General features: G+C 46.6%; 1 protein-coding gene across 3 annotated transcripts in view; it reads left to right on the top strand.

The window, feature by feature from the left end:
• Positions 1 to 19,450: 19,450 nt before the first annotated feature.
• The window catches only part of RASSF2 (Ras association domain family member 2), a 43,483-nt gene continuing 35,848 nt past the window's right edge, over positions 19,451 to 27,085 (top strand). For 2 of the 3 annotated variants that reach the window (XM_032229698.1, XM_032229701.1), the window contains exon 1: positions 20,281 to 20,372. The gene's annotated coding sequence lies outside the window, so the exon portion shown is untranslated. Of the gene's footprint in view, positions 19,524 to 20,280; positions 20,373 to 27,085 lie in introns of those variants that run through there. The other variant, XM_032229699.1, reaches the window with a different exon arrangement.

A 27,085-nucleotide genomic window follows, 5' to 3' on the forward strand; every position in this document is an offset into this window, starting at 1 on the left:
ATGCGTCTATGTATTTTTGCTGAAAAAAAGTAAAAGCAAGACACGTTGAATTGTGTCTTTGTGCATAGCTATCTGGCTTTCGGCCGTCAGAGTGAGAGAATGTTGTGTACAGAGAAATATCTAAGGGAAGGGGAAATTTATTTCATTTGAATTAAAAGAAATATTAAGGAACACTATGTCACGTTGAAGATATAAAGACAAAATATTCAGAACAAAATAATTTGAAAAACTTTGTTTTTAAAGTAAAGTATCATGACTTTTTTGTTAAATTAAGTATTTTGAAGAAAAAAAAGATGTTTAAATGTGTTTTATAAAAATGATGCCTCTTAAATTTATATTTAATTGCTCATTTTATCCATGGATAACAAAAACGTATTGATCAGTATAATCTGTATCAGGGGAAAAAAGGTTTTTAAATTTACAGTTGGTTTTACACTGTTTAATACTGACTTTCAATGTGACAACTTTGTACATGAACATTGCAGTATTTTTCTTTCCGTAAACTTAAAAAAAAGGAAAAAAACCCAATATCCAACAAGTGACATTTCCACCTAGGATAATAACTACCTGACTTCCTGGGTGGGAGTGATATATATATATATATATATGATTGTCATGACAGTGTCATGTGATGAATTTATTTCGTTGACAAATTGCTAGCAATTGTGTATACTTTATTTACCCGTTGTTTACACAGAGTCCTTCAAAGAAGAGGTTTCTTGGTCATTCCCTCCTGGAGAAGACTTGCACCACATACTTTGGAGCACAGAGCTGGTTCAGGCACACAAAGCAAGGGTTTTGAACTCCAAGCGAGTGAGCTCAGCTCTCACTGAGTCAGGGGGGCTTGTGTGAGGAACACAGCCCAATGGATCCGCCTCAAGTATCCAGATGTCTTGTGCCAATGCTGTTGAGTAATAATTTAAAAAAATGTTGAGCAGATGCAAAGATGAAGCAGTTAGATAGACCAAAACACAAGATCGGCATTGTGCTGTGGGCTTAGACCCCTCTTTAAGCTTCTGTCACCTCTCTAATGCTGGGATAAATGTCAGGCTGTTTCCCGTGTGGCAGCTGAAATGTTGGGCAACCCCAGGTTCTCCTGGCCTTGGCATTTTTCATTGTTTCTGAGCTCTCCTTTGCTTCCAGTCCAATCCTCACCCTGTGGGTTACATTCCTAGGGGGAAGAAATGGGAGCAGAGCAGAAATTGGTCATTTAGGGGCCTCCAACCTTGGCAACTTTAAAACTTGTAGACTTTAATTCTTAAGAGTTCTGGCAGTTGAAGTCCACAAGTCTTCAAGTTGACAAGGTTGAGGCCCCTGCTTTACATTAGCGTTTCTCAACCCCAGCAATTTCAGGATTTGTGAACTTTGATGTCCTGCTTATCAGCTGGGGAAATCTGGGAGTTGAAGTCTTGGAGACTCTGAGAAATGCTGGCTTAGATCATTGGTAGAAACTGACCCATCTTACCTGCTAAAAAACAACATTTTGTATTAATGTACTCTCTTGAAGCAGCAGTCCTGGAAATGGTGGCTAGGCTGTTTGTATCTGGGTGTGAATTTGGTTCATCCTGAACATATTTTTAAACAGCTAGGAGGATCTCCCAGAGAGTGAGTATCTCCAGAGGTAACTCTTACTTCTCCCAAGACTTTTTACCAGGAAGCATTCTTGGTCCTCAAGAGCTTTCCACACCCTAATGGTGATCTGCAGGAAGCTCAGCCAAACTTAGAAACTTCTGGAGTAACTGTACTGTGTCAGGTTTGTCCCCAGCTCCCCAGAGCCCTTCCAAAAATGACAGGGGAGAAAAGAATTAAATCAAAATCAAAAGCGTTCCTATCAATATTCGCTTTCTGTAATTCAATAAAATTGCTTCTTAGGCCCCAATCCATTTTGGAAGGAAAATCCAAAGACTTGGGAAACAAAACTCCAAGGCCTGGTGAAGTACACCCCAAAGTTATGGGGGACCGTCCCCCAACTTTTAGCTGTAAAGCGGATAACCATCGCTTGCCATTCAATGTGCGTCTGCATTCTGAAGTGACACGATTCAACTTGGGGTGTGTGTGCGTGAGATAAGCCAGCGCAAAAGGAGCTTCTTGTTTTGTTAGTGTGGGTCCCCCCCACCCCACCCCCCCGGTGGCCTTCTTGGACTACATAACCGTTGTTCAAAACCATCAGAAGGTGGTCTTAGGAGTCATTCCCTCTAGAAAATGGAGGGTTGGTTTTTCTTTTAATGGGGCCTCTTGCCTATCTAGAGCAAGGTCTCCAACCTTGGCCACTTTAAGCCTGGAGGACTTCAACTCCCAGAATGCCCCAGCCAGCTCAACTTCAAGCCTGGAGGACTTCAACTCCCAGAATGCCCCAGCCATCTCAACTTTAATCCTGGAGGAGTTCAACTCCAAGCCAGCTTTGCTGGCTGGGGAATTCTGGGAGTTGAAGACCTCCGGGCTTAAAGTTGACAAGGTTGGAGACCCTGCTCCAGAGAACCTGGTGGATTTGTCTTTTGCAGTTCAATCCCTTGGTCCTTTGCTCTGTGAAGAGGCCACCACGTTCTAGCCAGTATTTTCCTTTCTGCCCATCGGTCTTGGCCATTGCCATGTGGCCTGCTTTGAAGCATTGAGAATTCATCTCCAGCAATACCCAAAGCAATCCTGGTTGGTTATGATTTCATTGTGGCTGTGATTTAGTCACCCCTACCTATAGGGTAGCCGAAAAACTGAATGACCTTGTGTATTGTCCGGCATCTCTTCATGTAGTCAACCACCTTGCTGCTGATTTAAACTAGAGTGCATTCCCCCACCCACCCCTGTTCATAACAACTTTTGCTGTAACAAACTCTTAACTGTTTTTTAGACTGTGGGAATCTCTCTCTCTCTCTCTCTCTTCATGAGTTTTCTGTGAATGACCTTAGCTACACAAACTCAGGTTAAATACCAGGTGGGTTTTTTCCTTTGAGATGTGTAGTCCTTATTACTGAGATTTTTATGGGTTTTGTTCTGTTTTTTCCCCCTAATGATTGCTTTATTAAACGTTACAATATTTAAAAAAGTATGTAATACTTGGACCAGATGTTGTGAATAATAGTAGATAAAAGCTATTTTATTCTGTATTTTTAAAAGCTGTTCGGTATAAATAAAAGTCGACATAGATGCAACTTTGTACCTGGATTGTGGTGATCATTTTGCAAATAGACAAAATTCAAGACTGGAGTCAACCAGATGCTGCCTTGTCTCAAAACTGCTGAGAAAAAAAATGCCAACAAGCCTTAACATTTTAGATCCACCCAGTATTGACAACACAGAGGGCTGCAAAAGAGACGTTGTCTGCACTTGTACTCCCGATCTATTAAAAAAAATGTAAAAGTTCCTCCTTCGCAAGAGATTTGAAAAGCAAATTGTTTTTTCCTTGAGCAAAAGATAAGACAGCTGGTACTATGTATAAATATAAATATTTTATGTCAATATAGAAATATTTTTAGCAGTACCGCAGTGCTACAACATGGCTGTGTATCGAATAAACCACAGTTGGCTGGATTGACATAATGCATTAAGGCAAAAGCAGCAGATAACGTGATGAAGTGTGTGAATCGACTCTTTGTCTCGGCTGCATCGAGTGTGGCAAATGTCTGTATTTTTTAAAGTAGGTCATCCTTGAGTTGTACATGCTTACAACAATGCCATTTATTGGGCAGTCCAAGGCAGGGATGGTTTGCCATGATCTATGCTGAAGGTCTCCAAATTTGACTTGTGGACTTCCAGAATTCCTCCGACACCCTGCCGGCTAAGAAATTCTGCGAGTTGAAGGTCACAAATATTTAAAAAAAAGGAGCTCCAAACCTGGGTATTTTCCAAAAATATTTCCTCCGAATAAACATCATCTCCTTCCAGATTCCTTCGGACTGCAGTACCTTGGACAGCTACTGTACATCTAGAGGACGTAGCCATTCCAGTTGCCTTCCCAACATGGCACTCTCTCCATGGGTTGGGCCTTTCTTCCCAGAATTTCATACTAACTACCCAAATGATCAGGATATTCTGAAATTTTGCAGCTGCCATCAAATCTGGAGAATTATCTTGGAAGAAGACCAGTCTTATCGGAGCTGAATTTCTATCTGCACCTGTGAAACACCGCCAATGCCCACGTCTCAACTGCTTTGGATCCGCAGCCTCAATTCCGTTAGATTTACAATACAGAGAAGCATTGAGTCTGTTGAACACGCTGAGCTTAAAACAGAATTTCTCGGCCTTTAGGAACGATCCTAAATTGAGTGCCCCCGAAAGCAATTGGAGCGAGTCACCTTGAATTCCTACTGGAAGTATAGGGTGAGTTTGCCCGGAGTATTCTTTATGTGGCAGTATGAACATTCATGGCCTTTCACAGGTCATGTGGTAATTTAACCGTGATGGTTCAGCTAAATAAACCATGCTTGTGAACTCGGTACTTTGCATTTTATTGCACTTTCTGCCCAGCCAAAATTGAATTCTGCATAAAAGAAAATTGAAAAGAGGCAAACAATGAGGGTGGGAAAGGGTGAGGAATATAAGCCCTGCAGCTTAAAAAGCCCACTAAAATAAATCAAGCTAACTGATTGTAAGTCCAAAGAAAAAAAGAAGAAAGGCTTATTCTCCTGTGTGCTGCTTGGGGAATCCAAGCATGGGTTAACTTTGTCCATTAGCCTAGAGACTGAGTTATGCAAATGTTGACCACGCTTCCTCTGACTGGAGGGGTCAGTTTTTTAACTCAGTCCAGCCAGAAGAGACATATACCAATTTTCTCCAGACTAATTGACAAAATTCTACCTATTCTTGGATTCAACGAGTTGCTGGAAGCGATTCAAAAAAGTTATTGCAGGATTAAAGGGAGAGGCGGCAGTTCGCTGCCTGCCCAGACCTTCCAGAGCTCTTACTGTGCCCGGGCCAGGTATTTACAGGCTCTTGGGAGCTATTGCAATGAGAGCTCAGCAACCGCAGTTGCTGGTGTGAGATTGCTTCGCCGCCGTTGCTGTCCCTACCGTTCGCGCCTTGGGCTGGTTTCTCTGCCCGCGCTGCCTGCCTTGGAAACAACTCACCTTGCGTGGCGTACTGTTTTCCGGCTAATTGACTGCCCGCTGCTCGTTCGTGGAGAGCAAGGGTCCTGCTGAAGGCATCCACAGAGCGGAGAGCCTGAGAGCGGCGTTGTCGTCTGCAGCCATATTCAAATTTTGCGCCTCAGTTGCAGTCGCCATTTTGGGACCGTTTGTTCGCGCATGCGCTTGAAGGCAGCCAAAAGAGGGCGTTGCGAGTATTTTGCGCCCAAAGGAGCAACTGCGTCATCGGTCCTCCCACTTCCCTCACTTCGGCTTGGCTGACTTAGAGGGTCTTTTTTGCGCAGCTCCTGCTTGCCACGCGGCCCACTTCCGTTGCTACTAAAAACCTGTGATACAGTGCGGTTGAGTTTTTTCAATTTTTACTGTAGAATGGCTGACCAATCCACCTCAGTAGGTATTGTAGAGCACTCTACCGATTCCCATCCCCCTGCCCAGGCGGGGGTTAGCTCGAGGCCCGGCAGGGCTGCCTCCAGGGCTCCCAGTCAAAGGCCTAGGGACACATCCGGAGCTCTGGATAGGGCCCACAGGCAAAAAGAAAAGCCCAAGGCAGCAACTAAGGCTGCTGGGGAGGGTAGCAATTCACCCCCGGTGTTACTCCCTCAATATGTTTCACCAGCCCCCACACTGCATCCAGCAGGGAATCAAGGCTGGTCACCGGATCTTCCCCTGTCCCAAGCTTCTGATTCTGGGGAGGGGACGTTGGGGCCCCAGTTTCCTCCGGTCCTTTTGAAGGCTGATGCGGCCTCAGCCCATGCAATCCCATGTGCTGGGCCTTCTGCCACCTTTACCCCTACTGCTGCAGGCCTGAGGCCTGTGGAAGGCCAGGATCTAGGCCTTCCCCCGGATCTCTACCAGATGATTTCTGCAGCGATATCCAGGGGTGTGGATGCTGAGCTGCATCGTAGAACTCAGGCTCCTGGAGCCCCCAGCGCCCAGGGTGGGTCTAATCCCCAGGCCCTGCTGGTGGCTCTCTCAGACCTCCAGGCAGCCCCCCCCCCCCCTCATCTCTCCCCTCAGTCTATAGTGAGGATTCGGCCTTGGTGGAAGAAGGGGAGGTGATAGACAAGGATTTCTCTGATGATGAAGGTTTGATCTTCGATCAACCTAATTCTTCTGGATTATTTCGCCCCACACTGTTTAAGTCTTTATTATATAAAGCTAAGACTACCACTCACATGTGTGAGACGGCCTCTAAGGATAGCACTGCAGTTGGCTTGGATGCAACTGAACGCCTTTTCGCTGAGCAAGTTTCACTGCAGGAGGTTATTCCCTCCCCCAAGCTTTTTCTAGATCTTGTCCAAAAACAATGGGATCAACCGACTGCGGTTGCCCCACCCAGCAATGGGGACAGGAAATTGTACACTTCCACTCCGGAACTAGAGAGCATTCTGCAATTCCCAACTGTGGATCCACCCGTGGCTGCTCTAGCTTCCCCAGCACTAATCCCATCAGAAATTTCTGAGGGTCTGAAGGCCGAGGACCGTAAGGCTGAAACAGTCATTTGTAAGACCCATCAGGCTGCGGCCTGGGCCCTACGTGCTGCTACTGCAGCGTCCTTCTTTAATAGAACTTCCTTGGTCTGGCCCAGGCAGTTGCAGGATAGGCTTGCCCCTGATGACGTATGTCTTCACCAAGACGTTACCAAACTGATGGCAGCCCTGGAATTCTCGGCAGATGCCACTCATAATGCAGCAAAATTTGCCTCCCGGGCTGTGGTATCCAATGTGGCATCCCGGCATCTGCTATGGCTTCGCCATTGGCAGGCCGATGTTAAATCCAAGTGGCGCCTTGCTTCCACACCCTTCAAAGGTGGGGCATTGTTTGGTTCTGTGCTCGACCCAATTCTCATAGAGACAAGGGATAAAGACAAGGTCCTCCCCTCCACTGGTGGGCGCGCCAATAGGAGACAGCAGCCTTACAGTAGGCGCCAGCCTTTCGGGCTGATGATTCTGGATTCACCGCCACTCCCTACGTTCCCCACTACAACAGGGCCTTTACCCAGCTGCAGGACCATGGTCAGGACCGCACGGGGGCTAGGGATAGGGGCCGCCAGCAGAACCAGGCACAATCCCAGAACAAGGCCATTTCGTGGGGCTGGCAACTGGTCCTTTTGGAGGTACCGGTGACTCCCAAGGGGAAGATCCCATGGGCGGGTGTCTCCTGGCCTTCACTCATCAGTGGGCGGAGACCACGTCTGACGCCTGGGCCTTTCAAGTCGTGAGGCTGGGCTTCACTCTAGAATTTCTCTCCATTCCCCCGAGGCGGTTCATCCAGTGTCCTGTCCCAGATATTCGATGAAAAGGGGTCTCATGGACACCGAAATACAACATCTTATCTCCATCAAAGCCATAGAGCAGGTTCCAAAGGGCCAGGAAGGACTAGGGTTTTATTCAATCTTATTCCTAGTGCCCAAGAACTCGGGGGGATGGCGGGCCATTCTAGATTTGAGAAGATTCAACCTGTACATCAAGTATCAAAGGTTCAAGATGCAATCCCTAAAAAGCATCTTGGCATCCATCCGCCAGGGCGACATGATGACATCAGTTGACATCAAGGAGGCGTACCTCCACGTGTCCATCCATCCGGCACATCGGAGGTTTCTACGCTTTCATTTCGCGGGGCGGCACTTTCAATACCGGGCCTTGCCCTTCGGCCTGTCATCGGCCCCTTGAACTTTTACCAAAACTCCTGGCGGTTGTGGCAGTGTCGCTTTGCTTGGTCCCAGTGAGAGTGAATTGTTATCTAGATGACATCTTGGTTTTGTCTCCATCTCAGGACCAGGCCCTATGGGATCTACAGGTAACAATGGACTCACTGCAGAGACACAGGTTCGTCCTGAACCTCCCCAAGAGTCACCTGCAGCCGACCATGTCGTTGCTACACCTGGGGACCATCATCAATTCCGTCACATGCGAGGTCTCCCTGTCCCTGGAGAGGCGACAGAGCATTCAACACCTGGCAACTCAGGTATTATCTCAGAGACTCTTACCATTGGCTACTCTTTCCCAACTACTTGGGAAAATGATTTCCTGTATAAACATTGTTTCCTGGGCCAGATTCCATGCATGCCCACTGCAATGGTTCCTGCTCCCCTTTCAGAGGGCACACACCAGCTATTCCCAGATCAAGGTTTGGCTCCCACCCAAACCTCTCAGGTCCTTCCGGTGGTGGACATCCTCCAAACTCCTCAAAGGGTGCCCATTCAAGGAACCGGACCACATTCAGGTTACGACGGATGCCAGTCTATTTGGGTGGGGGTCCCATGCCCTGGACCGAGTCACACAGGGTTGCTGGTTGAGCCAAGAGCTGAGCAACAGCATCAATTGGCTGGAGCTCCAGGCCATCCGGCTAGCCCTCAAAGAGTTCCAGTTCATTGTATATCACAACCACATATTGGTCTTGACTGACAATGTGGCCACCAAGGGCGCACCCACTCCAGGGCCCTGATGCTGGAGGCAGAGAAACTACATCACTGGACGGAGAACAGGCTGTTGTCACTTCGGGCGGAACACATATCGGGCGATTCCAACACGCAGGCGGACTGGCTGAGCAGAGCCACGGTGGACCAAGCAGAGTGGCAGCTCCACCCCAATCTCTTCCAGGAGCTCTCTCGCCAGTTTGGCCATTCCGAGGTGGACCTGTTCGCACAGCCTCACAACACGCAACTACCGCAATTTTACACCAGGTACGTGACACCCGGGGCGGAGAGAGTGGATGCCTTGCGCAGCCCGTGGCCGGCCGGCCTCCTTTACGCCTTCCCACCTCTACCGATCCTCCTGCTGGTCACCCAAAAGATCCTGACAGAGCAAGTGGAGGTCCTGTTGGTGGCTCCAATGTGGTCCCGGCGTCCCTGGTATGCAGACCTCGTGCATCTGTCGATCTCACATCCATGGAGGATTCCGGACGACCAGATGCAGCTCAACCAGGGAGCTCTCATCCACCCGAACCCCCAGGTGCTACAGTTAGCCGCTTGGCACGTGAGCGGGCTATTCTAACCGGACTACGCTACTCAAGTAAGGTCATTGACACTATTCAAGCGGCCCATCATCCATCTACTACTCGTATATACGAGGCCACCTGGCAGGCCTTCTGCAGGTGATGCCGCCGCACCGGGGCTGACCCTCTCCAGGCTTCAGTGCCCCAAGTCTTGGACTTTTTACAAACGGGACTTGACAAGGGTTTAGCACCCAACACACTTCACAGGCAGGTTGCGGCCTTAGCCACGGTAATTGGGGGCGGCCAGGATCATTCATTGTCTCAACACTCAGGGGTCAAATCCTTTTTGAAAGGTGCAGCTAACCTTAGACCTCAGACCGTGCATCGTTACCCTACTTGGGACTTGACATTAGTGCTCAGAGCTCTTATGGCCTCACCATTCGAGCCTATCACATCCATCAGCCTCTGGTTGCTAATTCTTAAGACTGTGTTTTTGGTGGCTATTACATCAGCCAGGAGGGTGTCTGAATTGGCAGTGCTGTCAGTTCGAGCAGACCTCTGCATATTCCATCCCAACAGAGTCGTCCTTCGTTTGGACCCGGCTTTCCTACCTAAAATCAACACGTTATTCCACAGGGCTCAGGAACTCATCCTTCCGGATTTCTGCCCCCGCCCTTCCCATCTGCAGGAACACCAGTGGCACCACCTGGATGTGCGCAGGACTCTTCAATGCTATGTGAAGTGCACTGCGTCCTTCAGACAGTAGGAAGCACTTTTTGTATCCTCTCAACCATCATCCATGGGACAGAAGGTGTCTTCCCATACCATCGGCCAATGGTTGAAGGCGTGCATCGCTCTTGCTTATGACAGCCAATCCCGACCAGTTCCCAGGCGCATTACTCTTCATTCTACCAGAAGTGCAGCAACCACAGCGGCCTGGGCTACACAAGCCTCAGTGGAGGAGATTTGCAGGGCTGCTACCTGGTCGTCGCCATCACCATTTATTCGACATTACAAGGTTGACGTGTTTGCCTCGGCTGAGGCTTCCTTTGGGCGGCGAGTGTTGCAAAGGGTGATTTCTTCTCTGAAGCACCCTGACCAGCCTAGCTCCCGCCCTGATACTTAATTGCTTTGGCATGTCCCATGCTTGGATTCCCCAAGCAGCACACAGGAGAATGACCATTGACTTACCTGAACGGTCCTTCTATGTGTGCTGCAGGGGGAATCCAAACCCGCCCGCAGCTTCGGCTAGCCAGGGCTATCTCATGACTCTGACTCGTGACTATTCCTTATCTGACTACTGACTTGACTTTACTCTGGACATGACTTTAAGACTTGTTTGGCTACGGCCATCATTGACATTGCTACACATCGTTAACCGGCTGACTTCGTACAAAACTGACCCATCCAGTCAGAGGAGGCGTGGTCAACATTTGCATAACTCAGTCTCTAGGCTAATGGACAAAGTTAACCCATGCTTGGATTCCCCTCGCAGCACACATAGAAGGACTGTTCAGGTAAGTCAACGGTCGATTCCTCAGCTGGCTGGCACGCCGGAACCCAGAAGAGCAACGGCCGATGGCTCCTGTGCTCGGAGAGACGGCTCTGCGTGCCACACGTTCGCCATCACGACTGTAGGATTTTTCCTTTCACTGTAACAATCAGGGGAAGAAGTCCATAAACTTCTTTTTATGGGCACAACTACTTGGAAGTGCTGACCAGCTGCTTCTCTGGCTTTTGACATTTCAGCAGGCACACAATGGATTTTCACCAAACCCGAATCGTCAATGACAATCTACAAGTCAATCCATTAAAACAACAAAGGCATGGGACACAAAGAGTTGAATTTGCAAACCCATATCCTACCTGTGGGCAAATCTTGGCCCACAGGAAGCCTTGGCATAGTTGATTTCTGAGCGTTTTTGCAGGGAAACTGAGAAATAGCAGCTCACCCACTCATCCTTTCCTTTTTAGGTCAGTGGAGATTTGAGTGTGTGCAACTTTCATGATGCCTCCCATCACCTTGAATTAAACATGTGCAAAATGCGAGTTTCCTCATCTGGAAAACGCATGACTTCGATTCAACCCAATTCAACCCCCCCCCCCATTTACTCCGTTCTAGGCTGCACATTTACACATAATAATTGAGTGCATTAGTGGCACTCATCCCACTGTCCTTCCATTTGATCGTTATGTGTTTTGCATCTGGAGCATCTGTCTGAGGTCTGCATGAATTGTTGAATAGTGAACAGGAAATAGGATGTTGGTTTGCATGGCGGATCCAGCCCACGGTCCTTGTGTTTGACACCCCTGTTCTGGGGAATCACCCTGCAAACCAGCATGCGAAGAGGAAACATGCTAGCAGTTTGGGAAGTGGCGTCAAACTGGCCACCCCCACCCAGTCAGCCACACCCAGCCCCAGCCCACCGAGGTCAACCACAGCCCTGATGTGGCACTCAATGAAATTGAGTTTGACACTCCTGCCCTAGACCAAAGCTGCTAGCTTGAATAGAATATCAAAGTAGTCTGTTCTTATGGAATGGGTGAATTCATGCATCTAACCAAATGTTCTTAATGAATAAAAGAATTGAAATGTATTTCTTTAGGTCTGAAATAATGAATTAAATTACTGCGTTTTCCCAAAAATATGACAGGGTCTTATTTTCTTTTGACCCCCTCAAATAAGTGAAATTTTCAGGGTGGCCTTATTATTTTTGAGGTGCAGGAGGTGACGAGCATGATCACCTCATGGCTGCTGCTGTGTTGCCATATTTTCAGGGAGGGCTTATTTTCAGGGGGTGGCTTATTTTAGCACATGCACTCAAAAGCCCAATTGGGCTTATTATCCGGGGAGGTCTTATTTTCAGGGAAACAGGGTATGAATTGAAATCAAGAATGTGAAAGTCAATCCAGAAGAAAATGTGTATAAAGATGTGGAAAAAATGGGTAAAAATAGTAGGATTGTAGGAAGTAAAATCCTGTGTGAAAAAAAAAGAATTAGATGAAAGATTGTCCTAAAGGTGCTTTTTTTCAGGAGGCAGCTGGACTTTCTGGGTTTTTCTTTGAAGACATTTCACTTCTCATCCAAGAAGCTTCTTCAGCTCTGACTGGATGGTGGGGAAGGGAAGGAGTTATGCTCCTTTCAGCATCTTATGATATGCATCCTTTTAGAGGTTCTTTGAGGCCACTTGGAGATTTACCTGTGTCCTGTTAACAGTTGTATCTAAAAGGATGCAAATGACCAGTTGTCTGCAAGGAATATAAATCCTTCCATTCCACACCATCCAGTCAGAGTTGAAGAAGCTTCCTAGACAAGAAGTGAAACATCTTCAAAAAAAAAGTCCAGTTGCCTGTCGAAAAAAACACATTTGGGACAACCATGGCTTGGATGACTGAGAATCTCCATAGACATTTAGATGAAAGATGAATCTCTGAAGAGAACGAATGGAGCAGGATGTAGGTCAGAGTGAGAAGAATGATGTTTGCAGGGCTGCGATGAAATACTGCCAAAAAAGAGGGCAAGAGATGAACATCGCATGAAGGGCATCATGAGGAAAACAGTTGCGAACAAGGTGACCAAAGAGAGCAAAGAAGTGTTAAAAGTTAAAGGCAGAGAGAATGCAGAACAATTTTAATGGGAAGTTTTAAAAATTGTTCTGAAACTGGCTGAAGATGTTTAAAAAAGGAACCTCCAGCCGAGGGAAGTGGAATTGAAAACAAAGGAGGCCATGTCAGAAGGGGCTTTTGAGAGATTTACGAGGGCCTGGTGTGTGCATGGCGTGTTTAAGAGTGGAGCTGAGAGGAGAGGAATCCTCTAAGCCTTTGCCCCCATCAGAGAAACGATGGAAAGGCAGAAAGGATGTTGTGCAGAGTGTTGAAAAATGATCAGGCGGCAGGTGTGAATGAGATCATTGGAAAAGGTGCAAATGGGTTGTAGATTACTTTTGGGAGGGCTTGGCATAGTCCTTTCACAGGTGTGGTGCTATTGTTCCCCATTCAAAAGCAAAGGGGGCAAGACTGAGTGCAAAAACTACGGAGGGATTGGTTGCTTAAGCTGACCTGGAAGAAGATTTGGCAGAATTAGGAGAGCAAACCTGGGAAATGCAGTGCCACTTGGTGCCCAGCAGGGGGTGAAACAGTTCAGGTTTTGTGTTTTCTCCCTTAATTTTGAAAGCTCTAAGTATGGCAGATTGATTTAGAGAAAGCATAGGAAAGCGAATGGGGTGTGTGCGCCATAAAATGCTGCTATTGAATTGAAGAGGTATAGGATGCAGTCAAAGCAGGTGAGGAGTAAACGGCATGTTAACTAAGCAAATGGTGAATGGTTCAGTTTTGAGCAGAGAGTTAGAGAAGGATGTGTCACCATCTCCCTTTGCTCATTGCTCGTTGAATGTATTTGTAGCAGGGGTGGCTTTCAGCCGGCACTACTGCCAGTAGTAGAGGAGAGCTTGTGGCTTAGAGGTTAATACAACTGCCTAACATGTAAAATAGCCCAGGTTTAAATCCCAGCTAAGGGTATGGCTAGCTGGTGAGAGCTAAATAGCTTGAAATAGATCCATACTAGTCTCCCTTCATTTCTTTATCAGCAAAAAATTCAATACAAACTGGTTTTCTGCCTGGAAGGCTCCTAGGATGGAGCTGAAAGGCAAAAGGGAAGCAGATGCTCCCTCCCATATTTGGGGCATACCAGGTGCCTTGACAAAACATCTAATCATTCCCCTGGCTCAGCTGATAAGGGAGGAGAGCTTGTGGCTTAGAGGTTAGCTGATGAAAGCTAAATAGCTTTAAATAGATGTATACTAGTCTCCCCTCCTGCTTACCAGACATCTGGAAACCAGCCCTAGTCAACAAACGACCCACCACCACCACCCAGGCCGCTACAACATGAAACAACAATGGACACACAGCCAGCACCAATCAACACCAATCTACCAATCATGATACAACCACACAACCAATCATTCCACTTACTGCACTCCATACACCCCCACCAAAATTTATAGAAAGACGGCAGCTCCGACCATGTTTTAAGCCCAAAATCCAGCCTGAAGATGGCGAGTGAGACCTCGCCGAAACGTTACCAAGACAATCTCAATTTTACATGGGAAAAGTCCCGAATACAACAAGACCAGCATACTTACACCCATGAAAATCTATGAAAACATATACACGCACTCACAAAACATATACACATATACACGTGTAATGAATGGTATGTAGGGATGATACAATCTGAGCCTGGAGGAGGAGAAGGAAATCACAAAAAGGAACTCGGAAGGGACCCTTCTAATTTGGGGAGATTGAAAGCAAGAGACCGAAGCAGGAATTCTTCCAGACTTGTAACTGAGGAGGGTTGGCGCCCTCCCCTCTTGGAAGAATGAAGTATTTGGGGAAATACTGAGAGGGCAGGATGTTGTGTTTCCCTACATGAGAGGGGGAGGGGCATGCTGTTGGGGACGGGGCGACTCCTTGCCCCCAGTAGATATCACCCAGGGTGATGGGGTTGGGACGTGACCCTCCAGGACATGGTGGTATTGTGTATCAGTGAAACTCACCACATGGCGCGACCAGGCCCCTTCGTTGCATTGACCGGTGCAGTTTGGCCACACCTATCTCAGAGAAGGTCCTAGGATTTGCACGTGACATGTCCTTGCCACAGGAACAGGCAGCTCAAATTCAAGGCCCAGGAGAAGGTATAAATAACACTCACTCTCCGCTCCATGTGGTCTGCTAACCAGACTTCAAACTCATGTGGTCCTGTCTACCATTAAACCATCTTTCCAAATAGCCTCTGTGTTTCCAGTGTCCCCTCTTGGAACTGAACCCCAATGGACATTTCTTCCAACATTACCTTGCAAAAAATGTCCAGTTATTACACCTGCATTTCCTGCTCTCTTCCAAAGAGAATTAGAACAGACAGACAGACAGACAGACACACACACACACACACACACACACACACACACACGGCCTTGAGTTTTAGCAACAGCTTCCAATCCCCGGGGGACTCTTTTCTCCATTAAGCCCCAGTGTTGTTGCAACACCAGCCACAACTTAGGTGTAACCGAGGCCAATTTTCAGAATGCCACAATGCAAAGTAGCACAACAGCAGAGATAGAATTTGCCTGGCAACTCTTCCAAGGTCACTCTGACATGCCCTGAGGGCTGGTGATTGATTGCCACCCTCCCTTCCTTTTGGTCTAGACTAGAAATGGCGAATCTTTAGAATGAGAATCTCAGTTTAACTCTGCGGGAGAAAAGAAGTTTTAAGTGGACGACTCACGAATTCCAATGAGCAGCTGACTTTAAATGAGACCAGTTTATAAAAGGCCATTGATGGTTGAAACTTGACAATTTGGGGTTCCTGTATGTTCACAGTTTGGAGGGCTGCTCTTCCTTTTATGAATTTGTGAACCTGAGTAATAATTGGCATTGAAAGTTAAGTCCATATCATGCCAGGAAGAATATGGAGTGGAATATTAATGAATGAAAGACTGCAGTGGTTTTGTCTCACAGGAAAAATAAACACAAGTTATACGTAAATAAAATGCTGAGCCCTAAAACAAATAAATGAATTTGTTTATTGTGGTAGAGTGTTTACCAAAGACAGGAAAACCAAGGGAGAATTTTTTTTCTAACCGCCAGTCGGTTAGAAAAGCAATGGGAAATATCTGTAGAGATTCCCAGTCCAATCATCCAGGTGGAGGATGGAAGGATTGATATTCCTTGCAGACAGCTGGTCATTTTCATCCTTTTAGAGGGTCGTTGAGGCCACTTGGAGGTTTATCTCTGTCCTCAGAGTCACCTGAGTGGTGCAAATGGTTCATGTAGTCTGCAATTTTTCCTCTGGAAATCCATTCCTACTCCCACACCATTCCGAGGGTCTTCTTCCCAAATTGTTTAGCTAAAAGTCTGTAGAGATTCTCCAGCATCCAGGTCAGGGGTTGTCCTAAAGGTGCTTTTTTTCAGGAGGCATCTAGATTTTCTTGGGGTTTTTTTTTTTTTGAAGAGGTTTTGCTTCTCATCCAAGAAGTTTCTTCCAAAGGAAAAAAAAAATCAGGAAGTTCAGTTGCCTCCTGAAAAGAACCTTTGGGACATGGGCATTCTATTGTGAGAAACAGTTGTTAAAAGAAGCAAAAAAAGGATGTATTGACAGCAAGTGTCTTGTTACTTCGTTAATGTATGGAAGGATTTGTTACATCACTGAGAAAGCTGAAAAAAAGTTTAATAGAGTGAAAGAAACCTTCAGAAACGTGTGCGGTACAGCAAAATGATTTTGAAGAAGTCAGTTGGAGGGGAAGATTGATGCTTATGAACTTTGGTGTTGAGTTTATTCTTGAGTACACTGAGTTTACTCTTCAATTATTGCCTTCTCATAGATTTTAACTATTCTAATACTAAGGTAATTATATTGTGGTAGAATATTATAATACATATACTCTGATATTATGTACATACATTTTTCTTCGTATTATAATCAATAGTTTTTAAAACTTTTATTTCTCATTTTGGCTTCTATTCTCTAGCCACTTGTACAGTCTACTCCAAATTTTATAATAGTCCGACTCTTTCTTTTAACTCCATAGTCATCCCGTCCATTTCAGCACATTTGAGTATCTTCCTAATTACTATTTCATCTGGGGTGGGTGGGTAGTTTTTTGTTTCCAATTTTGTGCAAAGGCGATCCTAGCAGCAGTTGGTATGCGTAATGTTATACCTTGATATTTCTTGTCCATCTTTGGGTCTAGTATACCTAATAAACATAGTTCTGGTTTCAATTCTATCCTCTGTTCCATGATTCCTTCCAGCCAATCCTTAATTTCAAGCCAATATTTCCTGGCGTGGGGGCATGCCCAACACATGTGATAGAACGTTCCAGATTTATGTTTGTATCTCCAACATTCGGGAGATAGGTTTAGGAACATCTTGGCCAATCTCGCTGGTGGTAAGTGCCATCGGTAAAACATTTTATATAAGTTTCCTTATAAGCTACCGCCATCGTAAACCTATAGTTTCTTTCCCACAATTTGTCCCATTGGTCTAGCTCAATGCTATGGTTAAAATTTCTGGCCCAGGTCACCATTGTCTCTTTTACTGTCTCTTCCTCCATTTTATATCTTAAAAGAAGCCCAGATGGTCAGGCTCATATCATCCACCTTTGGACACCTTGGGTGAAGACCCAACTCTGTGGAGAAGGCTCCAAAGTGGGGAAGGATGGAAGGAAAGAGGAGGATGACCAGCAGCCGGCGCATGGATTTGGTTATTGTGGTGATGGAGGCATTCTTGGAGATGCTGATTGTCACAGAGAAGGTCCATCTAAAAATTATGCAAAGCTTGGGGACACTTCCTAAGGAACAGCATAGGACAGCCTTCCAGAAGTCACAATGATTTTGTTCGCCCCTTGCAAATCGTGACAATAAAAGCAACTTGCCCAGAGGGAGTTATGTGAATATTTAATATTATTTGGCGCAGAAGCACAATTCATTACAATCAGAAACCAACAAAAAAAACAAGCAAGGGGTTTTAGTGGCAGGCAATTAGATACTTGATACTAACAGCAGACTGCGAGCCTGGGAATCGTTTCTGGACATTTTGCAAAACTGCACGTCTCCGTTTCCAAGACGTGCCAAATTCACATCAAGGCTTGAACCCCGGAGAAGACAAAGGAGCAGAGAAATCTTCTCCTTGGGGCTATTTTGAACTGTGTTCTGTTGGAGCAGCAGCTCCTTATGGACCTTTTGTGTCTAATGGATCATTGGAGAAAGACAAGCAGGCTGAAGGATTAAAGCCAATCCATTATGAGCAAATCATATCTTGATTTTATAACAATTCCTGGCGCCTCCAATTGAAACTGTTGGGAGGTGGGCATTTCTGGGTATCTGGGATCCCTCCTCCAAGGCAAATGGTGACATCAATGGTGAGGGGCAAGCAAGGGTGAAGGCAGCCTTGATGCATTGGCGAGAACTTACTGTGTTATGAGCCAACCTATCTTAAATCTAAGATTTAAGAGAGAACCATCCGTCTGTTGCACTGTATGGCCCTGAATGCTGTAATTGGCTCGAGTAATTGAGTAAAAAGTGGCTAAACTTTCAGTCTTGCACAATTGAGTATTGGCCTCCCGAGATGGATCAGACAAGGAGTTACTGATCCCTGATCACACAGCTACCTTAACAGAATCAGACAGGTCCAAAAGTACAGATCTCCCACCTTTGCCTTTACAAGGTGAGAACTGCTCTGTGTGTTTGTGTTTGTGTCTGTGTGTCTCCCCTTTCTGAGCCTCTTTCTCCAGCCATAGGGCAGCCAATGGCAACGCATCTCCCAAATCTTGCCAAGGGAACCGCAAGGACTGGTCCAGGCAGGATCCAGCAATCAAGCCTCATGGACTTCTTCCCCCAAAACAAAACTGCTGGGAATGGGGGGGGGGAGAAAGGGGCACCCAGGGTTCTGGGTGAAGCCTGGAGGTCTTTAGCCAAAGGACAAAGAGGTCTACCAGTATATCACAGAAGTGAGTGCACCCTCTCACATTTTGTAACCATTTAAGTATACCATTTCATAGGACAACACTGAAGAAATGACACTTGGCTACAATGTAAAGTAGTGAGTAGACAGCTTGTATAACTCTGTCAATGTGCTGTCCCCTCAAAATAATGCAACACACAGCTATTAATGTCTAAACCTGTATGATGGTGAACCTATGGTACGAATGCCAGATTGGCAGGCTGAGCTCTGTTTGTGAGCACATGCACTTCTGCCAGCTGTTCTTCTGGTTTCCAGCGTGCTGGTCTCCATGGGTGCCGGAGCACTGGAAAACAGCCTGAAAAACGGCCAAAAACCAAGCCTTCAGACTGATTTTTGCGCCTGAATAATGCCCCAAAAATGTCTTGAAAAATGGTGTGAAAGCGGCATGTGTGCGCCAGCCAGCTGGCCTTCAGGTTTCTGGTGCTCCAGCGCATGTGAAGACCAGCTGACCGGTGCACATGCTTGTGCCAGAATCCCGACGATCAGCAGGCATGCACGTCTTCGGATTTCCGGCACACACATGCACGGGCATTCTGGGGGTCTCCTCACTTCTGTGATATACTGATGCCAGCCTACCAGTTCTCCCCCTGCCCCCCCATGACACCTTGAATAATAGATTGGGGGAAGGGGTTGCAGGCCACTTTCTGGGAGTGGGGAGTGGGAGTCAAAGGGTCCCTTCGCTCTCCTTCCAGCTGCCTTTCTTCCCAAAGGGCTAGAGGCCTTTGGGGAGAGGGCGGACTTGGGGAGGGCTGCCCTGATGGAGGAGGGAGAGTGAGCTGGTCGCCCCCTCTTCCCTTAACAGGGACCACCACCCCCCGCGGCAGCCCCCGCCGCTGCCAATGAGTGAGGCCGAAGCGGGGGGAGGCGCGGCTATTGTCAGGCTGGGCGGAGGAGAGGAGGGGCGAGCTGTGGGGGGACCGATCCTCCGCTAGATCGGAACCGCCCGCCGGCCGCGCAGGACCGCGGATCGCGGATCGCCGCCCGGATCCGGTAAGCGGGGCTGGGGGCGGGGAGACGGTGCTAGAAGCCCTCCGGGACCCCAAGCACCTCCTGAGCCCCCCCGCCGCCTGCCCGACCCGCGGCATCCCCAAGGTTGCGCTGCGCTCACCGAGCCTGGCCAGGATGCCCCAACAGCCCCCTGGCCACTTCCAGCGCCTGCTACCCGGAGACCTCCGGTTTTTGCCCTCCGAGGGGCGGAGGGTTTGGTGGTTAGCGCCCCGGGGGTCTTTCTCCTGCCCGCTTTCCTCCCCAGGAGCCCAGAGAAGCGCTAAGTCTGGGTCCAGATCGGGGATGAGAATTTGGGGGAGGGGATGTGAGTCGTGGGAGCGCGACCCTCCCACCCACCGACCCGGGTACCCCCCTTCCATCTCTCCCCTCGGGTTTGCGAACTCCGCCTTCGAGGGACGCGTTCAGACGTTCGGTTTGCGGGCTCAAAAAAAAAAAGCATCTGGGCTTGTTGAAAAGAGTTGAGCAACCAGGAAGGGCGATGTGGAGGGGAGGCGGAGGGGTCTCCTTCCCTCGGCTGATGGGCCCGAATCTCTCTTCTCCCCGGAGGGGGGAGATCTTGGCTTGCCTTGGAAACCAGGATTGGACCTTCCCTCATTCTGCTCTTGGTCAAGATTGCTGATCTTAGGAGCCGGAAGAAGGGGGGGGGGTTGGGGGAAGGAAGGTGAAAAGAGGAAGCTGGGCTGACAGGCATCTGCAGGGGTTGCCGCCTTTCGCCCTGTCTGTCTGCCTGAGTGGGTAAGATGTGGTGGTGTCACTTCCTCTTGGAGTCACACCACGTTCACGCCGTTGGTGCAAGGACCATCTGGAGCAAACTCAGCAGGACCCTTGCAGGTGAAATGCGTAAAGACCCTCCTTCCTTCCTTCCTCCCTAAAATTGCACTAGACTTCCTTAGACTGTTAGCCAAGTGAATGATTGTTGTGATTGTGGGTTGTTAAATGACCGGAGTTGGAGTTGTAAGCAAACGCAGGTTAGGCAACACATTTGATAATAACTATCCTCTCTTTATTTTCCTCCTCATTGGTTCTATTTCCACTTGATTTTTGATCCAGAAGTATACGTTTTCTTGTGATGCTAGGAAGGCAGTTCTTGACTTACAACGGTTCGTTTAGTGACTGTTCAAAGGTACAATGGCGCCAAACAATGGGACTTATGGCCGTTTTTCAAAATTATGATCTTTGAAGCATCCCTGCCATCAAAATTCAGATGCTTGGCAACTGGTTCAAACTTACGATGGTCGCTGGGTCTTGGGGGCCATGCGATCCCCTTTTGCAACCAAACAAAGTCAATGGGGAAGCCAGATTCACTTAACAACTGGATTACTAACCCATCAGCTGCAGTGGTTCACTTAACAACAGTGGCAAGAAAGGTAATGAAATGGGGCAAAACTCCCTTGACAAATGTTTCCCTTAATAACAGAAATGCTGGCCTCAATTGTGGTCATAAGTTGAGGACTACCTGTGCTGGCTGTTGTTTTTTTCTTAAGGCTTCGTCTTGTGGTTTTGCTTTAAAGTAGTTGATTATAAAAATTGGAAATGTTTGTTTTGCTGGAGTTTTACCTCTATAACTTTTCCATTTTGTGGGCAGCTGAACTCCAACCTTGCATTTCTCCAAGTTATGTTCTAGAATTTCACCATTCTTGATATGATTAACTTGCTCCGTGTCTGAATAATGAGAGTATCAATGAGAAGATCAGATCTTCGGCACTGAATATGGGGAATTTTCAACTAAGATGCAGCACACCTGCAAGATTCCAGATTGGGGACGATTTTTAATAGTTCCTTAACCGATTTGCACATTTATTTCCAAACCCCGAAGGCCTCTGGAATTGGGAGAATGTCTGCTGATTCAGGCAGCTGCTCTTCTAACGTATTTCCTTAAAAGTGTGATGTTTCAACAACATCTAACTCACAGGCCCTTCTAATAATCAGGAAGCTTTGAACCGCTGCCTAAGGAAATGCCTCCTCTGCCTACATCTGTTGCAGCAAAGGATGCCAACAGTTTGCATGTCCCCGTTGTTAGGTCTAAGGGGGAGAGGAATTGAGTAGAACTGGGGTCTCCAACCTTAAGACTTGTGGACTTCAACTCCCAGAACCCCCCCCCCCCACCAGCCACGTGGATGGGATGGGGCCTTGAGCAGTAGTAGTAAGTAGTAAAATCTTTATTACGGTCAAAGACCAGCAATACACATTAGTTTTTACACTATATTAAAAAATACTAACATTAAAATATAATTAAAAAGTATTGACATTAAAAGTGGATAATAACATAATGATCCAAAGATTGTTAAAGGTATGTCCAGATAATTGGTACAAGATGGTACTATATTTCTGTAGCCAATTTTTTCTTATGGACATTGCAGCAGCGCAGAACTTGGCCACTGCATACATGGTAACCGGGTTAGTGTCCTGGAGGAGAAAGCCTAGATGAAAATGGTCTGCCCTCCCTGGCAATCTCTCTAATAAGGGGAGAATATGTGCAGACCTACAAGCTCTGTATAGCTCGCAGTGTAATAGAACTGGGGCCTTGAGCCATTGCTGATCGCGGAGGAAGAGTGTTTGCACACAGCGGAGTCCAGATGGGATCCCTGGCGGCTCCCAATGGGCTCAGAAAATTGCTAGATATCAAAAGGGCCATCAAGTTAGTTTGCGATCCCATAGTAAATCTCTAGGAGCCAAAATTTTAGTTGATTTAGCCAGAAGGACAATAGAAATGGTACCTCCTTTAAATTAGCCTGCTGAAACACACACACACACACACACACACACACACACACACACACACACACACACACTTGAGCAAGAAGTACTCTTGATTTAGTCCAAAAGGACTTGTTAAACCCTCTTCTGGTTCCAAATCCCAAATTCCTGAGTGAAGAGACACCAATGTTTGTTCATTCTTGGCGAAGGCCTGGGTGTCCGCTCCACTTCGCACATGTTTTCTGTTTTTCTGTCCTGGAGAAGTGATTGAAAACAAAGTCGATCTGTTGGATTTTGCTTCCTCCCGTTCTTGGCGTGGGACGAAGTGGAAAGATGCCTTAAATGGGAGTTTATTTTATGGGAATCCTGGGAATCGAGAAGGCTCGGAGCGTTATCCAAACCAAAAGGAAGTGGATTTAGTGCTCCGAAGTGTTAATATTTATGCTGACGACAAAAGCAAATTAGTTAAATGACTCTAGGGAGGAAGAGGGATTGTTTTTTTGTTAATGATTGTAAGTTATAATTTCACACAAGCGCTAGGGAAGATTTTGATCAACGCAACAATTAAACCCTTCTGTCGTTTTGGTTTCGCTCAAGGATAATCCAGGCCATTCTGAAGTTGCAAAATATTTATTGAACAAAGGCAACAATCAAAGCACAACAAATGCCTCATTTGAAAGTTATCTTCTTCAAGCCACTTTTTTGGTTTGGAAAGTGAAGTTGGCAGCAAGCCAGTTCTTCAGTTGACCACTCAACAATATTTGACCTCCGGTGATATCAGTGAGTGTTTACTGGCTAATTATTGGAAAATATTTAACCAGTTATTTGGCCCTTCAGTCCAGAGATCAGCCTGATTTTGTCCTGAAATCCTTTGGAGTCAGTAAAATACTTTTCCAGTTTTATCTTCCAAGTTTTTCCGTCTTGCTCCCTCCAATCTAGATTAGCTGCAAGGTCTGTAGGATGGATTTTAAAAAAAAATCAAGATGGCAGCTGTGTGAACATGTGATCCGAGCCACGCCTAAAAGGGGGCAGGGTTTGTGTGGCTGCCATCTTGCTTTTTTTCTTCACTCCTCTTGCAAGTAAACTACTAGGATCATTTTCACAGAATCCTCTTCTATGCCTGCAGTTATGGAGTAGAAGGAAGAGTGGATATGAATTAATAAAGCAAATGTGGAAATGCCTCATTTAGTGACTATTTAAAGTTACAACAGCAATGAAAAAAACGAATTATGACCATTTTTCACACTTATGTCTGTTGCAGCATCCTCATGGTTACGTGATTAAAATTCAGATCCTTGGCAACTGGCTCACATTTATGATGGTTTCATAAATGTATCCTTGTGTCCTTCCGACAAGAAGAGTCAATGGGGAAGCCAGATTCACTTAACAACCGCGATGCTGCAATAGTGGCAGTGATTCCCTTAGCAACGGCAATAAAAAGGTCATAAAGTAGAGCAAGCTCACTTAACAACTGTATTGCTTTGCGACAGAAAATTTGGGCTCAGTTGTGTGTCAAGGTCTCCCTGTATAGACAAATTCCCCGAATCATATTGGCCAAATTTCCTGAAATGAATGGTCAGAAAGTTTGAGTTGAAACCCTTCTCCTTGTCTTGGCTGACCCAGCCTCTCTCCTCCCCGGCCTCTTGGGGTCCTGGTGGTAGATCAAGTTGCACTGAGGGAGGATTGTGTAGCTTTCTCCAAATCTTTTGACTTTGGTGTCGACAGCAGAAGAGCTGCTTGGGAAAGATCTTCCTCCTCCTCCTCCTTTTCCTCTTCTTCTTCCTCCTCCTCCACCAACACCACCACCTTCTTCCCCTCCTCCTCCTCCTCCTCTTCTTCTTCTTCTTCCTCCTCCTCCTCCTCCTCCTCCACCACCACCACCAACTTCTCCTCTTCCTCCTCCTCCTCTTCTTCTTCTTCCTCTTCTTCCTCTTCCTTGTCTTCATCCACCACCACCTCCTCCTCTTCTTCTTTTCCTCTTCCTCCTCTCTTCTTCCTCTTCCTCTCGTCCTTCTCGTCTTCCTCCTCCCCATTTCTTCTTCCTCCTCTCCTCCTCTTCTTCTTCTTCTTCCTCCTCCTCCCGCATTCATCATTGTACGTTGGCGATCAAGTTGATGATCCTATTTTTATCAACAGCCACATGAAAAAGTGCCACTGAGTTTTGTCCAAAACTTAAATTTGGAAGCCACGACGTTCTCCTCCTGCTGGACCTCCTTTGCCTTCAATCTTTCCCTGAAGAGGAAAGAGTGAAAGAGGCCGTATTTTTTGGGTGTCGTATCCCATGTCCAAAATATTCTAACTTTTTCTTTTCTATGCTTTTGGTGATTTCCCTTGGCTTTCGCAGGCGGTATATCCCCTCCTCCTTTCTGATTTTGTCAACCCAGCTGATACGTAACAGTCGCCTGTCAATCCACATTTCAAAGGCTTCTGTGACTTTCTGTCCGGGGCCAACTCTCCACTCCATAGCGCATGTGAAAGATGACGGCCACCGCATCTACTCCTGCTTCAGAAGCTGAAGTGGGTCGGGCTCCACTCTTACCAGGGCTGGGGCTTGCCACCTTCCGCAATTGAGAGCTCCCCTCATGGCAGAACGGTCCCCGGTAGACATGAATGACTCGTGGGCGGAAGCGCCTGGCTGCACCAGGCGCCTCTGCTGAAGTCCTGGCCCCTTTCTCAGAAGCTGAATTGGCAGATTCCTTCTTATCAAGCCTCTATGGACCCCAAGGCCAACTTCCGGCTGAAAAAACTAGCATTTTACCAAAACAGCAGGAACACAAAACAATCTTCTGGATAAATAGTTAAAATCAAACTTTTAGTGTTCCAATTGACGCTCTCTAAAGCAAAACTCTTCCTTGTCCAAATTCAGTTCTTCTTTCCTCCATTCCTCTTTTCTTCCCTCTCTCCCCTTCTTTTTTTAATTTTTAATTTTTAAATAAGTCTCTTTAGCTTTGGTGTCCCTGACCTGCTTCTTGCTTCTTAGAGAAGAAAAGCGTTTTCTTCTGGAATAGCTGAGATTCAATTTTTCTTTGCTCCACAATCTCCATTGGACTGCCTGCCTCAGAGATCGGTTCTTTGGCTCCCGAGGTAGTCAAGGAGTCCTTCTGTGGGAATTTTGGACACAGCTGGAGACATGGGATTATTATCAAGTTTTAAAAGAAGAGGAACATTCGCCCTCAGTTTTGGAAGTGGACGTTGAGGCAGGACATTGTCATCTCCAGCCTCGCGTCAGAATAACAGAATAGAATAAAATAAAATAACAGAGTTGGAAGGGACCTTGGAGGTCTTCTAGTCCAACCCCCTGCTTAGCCAGGAAGCCCTACACCACTTCAGAAAAATGGTTATTCAACATCTTCTTAAAGACTTCCAGTGTTGGAGCATTCACAACTTCTGGAGGGAAGCTGTTCCACTGTTTAATTGTTCTCACTGTCAGGAAATTTCTCCTTAGTTCTAGGTTGCTTCTCTCCCTGATTATTTTCCACCCATTGCTTCTTGTCCTGCCTTCAGGTGCCTTGGAGACTAGCTTGACTCCCTTATCTTTGGGGCCACCGCTGAGATATTGGAAGATTGCTATCTTGTCTCCCCTAGTCCTTCTTTTCATTAAACTAGACATATCCAGTTCCTGCAACTGTTCTTCTTATGTTTTAGCCTCGAGTCCCCTCATCATCCTGGTTGCTCTTCTTTGCATTCTTTCTAGCATCGCAACCTCTTTTTTACATTGTGGTGACCAAAACTGGATGCAGGATTCCAAGTGTGGCCTTACCAAGGCATTATAAAGTGATATTAACAGCATTGCAGTTGACTAATCAATAGAAATGCTGCGGTAGCTTCCCACAGCATCTCACTAGGCCAGAGGTTGGGAACGATGGCCCTTTTATGACTTCAGCTCCCAGAATTCTGCGCCAGCATGGTTGGAGTTCGCAAGTCATAAAGGGCCCATCATTCCTCACCCCTGCTCTAGGCCTTGGGTCAAAAGCTGCTTTCACGTAGAGGTCGTTCATCTGCCAAGAACTTCCTTCTGCCAAGAGACGCAGCCAAGGAGAATGGCTGGTCCTGAATCTGTTTGTTACTCACAAGATAAGTTAGCTTGAATTTCCCAGTCAAGTATTTTCCATGCAGATGCGTCATAATGTCATATATTTACAATATTTGGAAGATTCACTTGTGGCATTTCTGGGCCTTTCTCCTTGAAGAAGAACGGCTCCAGTATCTCAACAGAACAGTCAATAGATAGCTGGGCATAGGAATTCCTCCGTTGGAATGAATGTTAAACATTCTGGGGAAAAAATCCAAGTTTCCGTTTATTTAAGTATACGATAACTTGAGAGGTCTCAGAGGCGGTGTCCTTTGTGAACTCGGCTTGCGTGCTTGGCTGATGATTCACAGTTTGCATTCATGCAAGCATTCATTGTATGCAACCTTCCATAGTTTAGAAGTATCTCAGGAGGACGATGGAGAAGTTTGGGGGCTTGGTTCTTTGGGGGAGGAGGATCCAGAAGCATAAACTAATCAAGCAACTAATCACTAATTTTTTTTAAAAAATCCAGAAAGGTAAAAATAACCAAGTTTAGCTCTTGTGTCAATGTAGGCATTGCATCTTTAATTGTCCTTGTGTTATGCAAACCAGTGGTAGGATTCTAAAATGTTAACAACAGATTCTCTGCCCGGTTGCTGGGTGGGCGTGGCCATGGTGGATGTGGCCTACTCAGCCTCTAGTACCATTGGGGGGGGCATTTTCACTCTCCCCAGGCTCCGGAGGCTTTTGCTGAGCCTCCGGGAGGGTGAAAATAGCCTCCCCGGGCCTTCCATACCCTCTGCGTGGCCCCTGCACTTATCTGGCATCCAAAATG

Source organism: Thamnophis elegans, chromosome 13, assembly GCF_009769535.1.
Source record: "Thamnophis elegans isolate rThaEle1 chromosome 13, rThaEle1.pri, whole genome shotgun sequence".
Classification (NCBI taxonomy): Eukaryota; Metazoa; Chordata; class Lepidosauria; order Squamata; family Colubridae; genus Thamnophis; species Thamnophis elegans.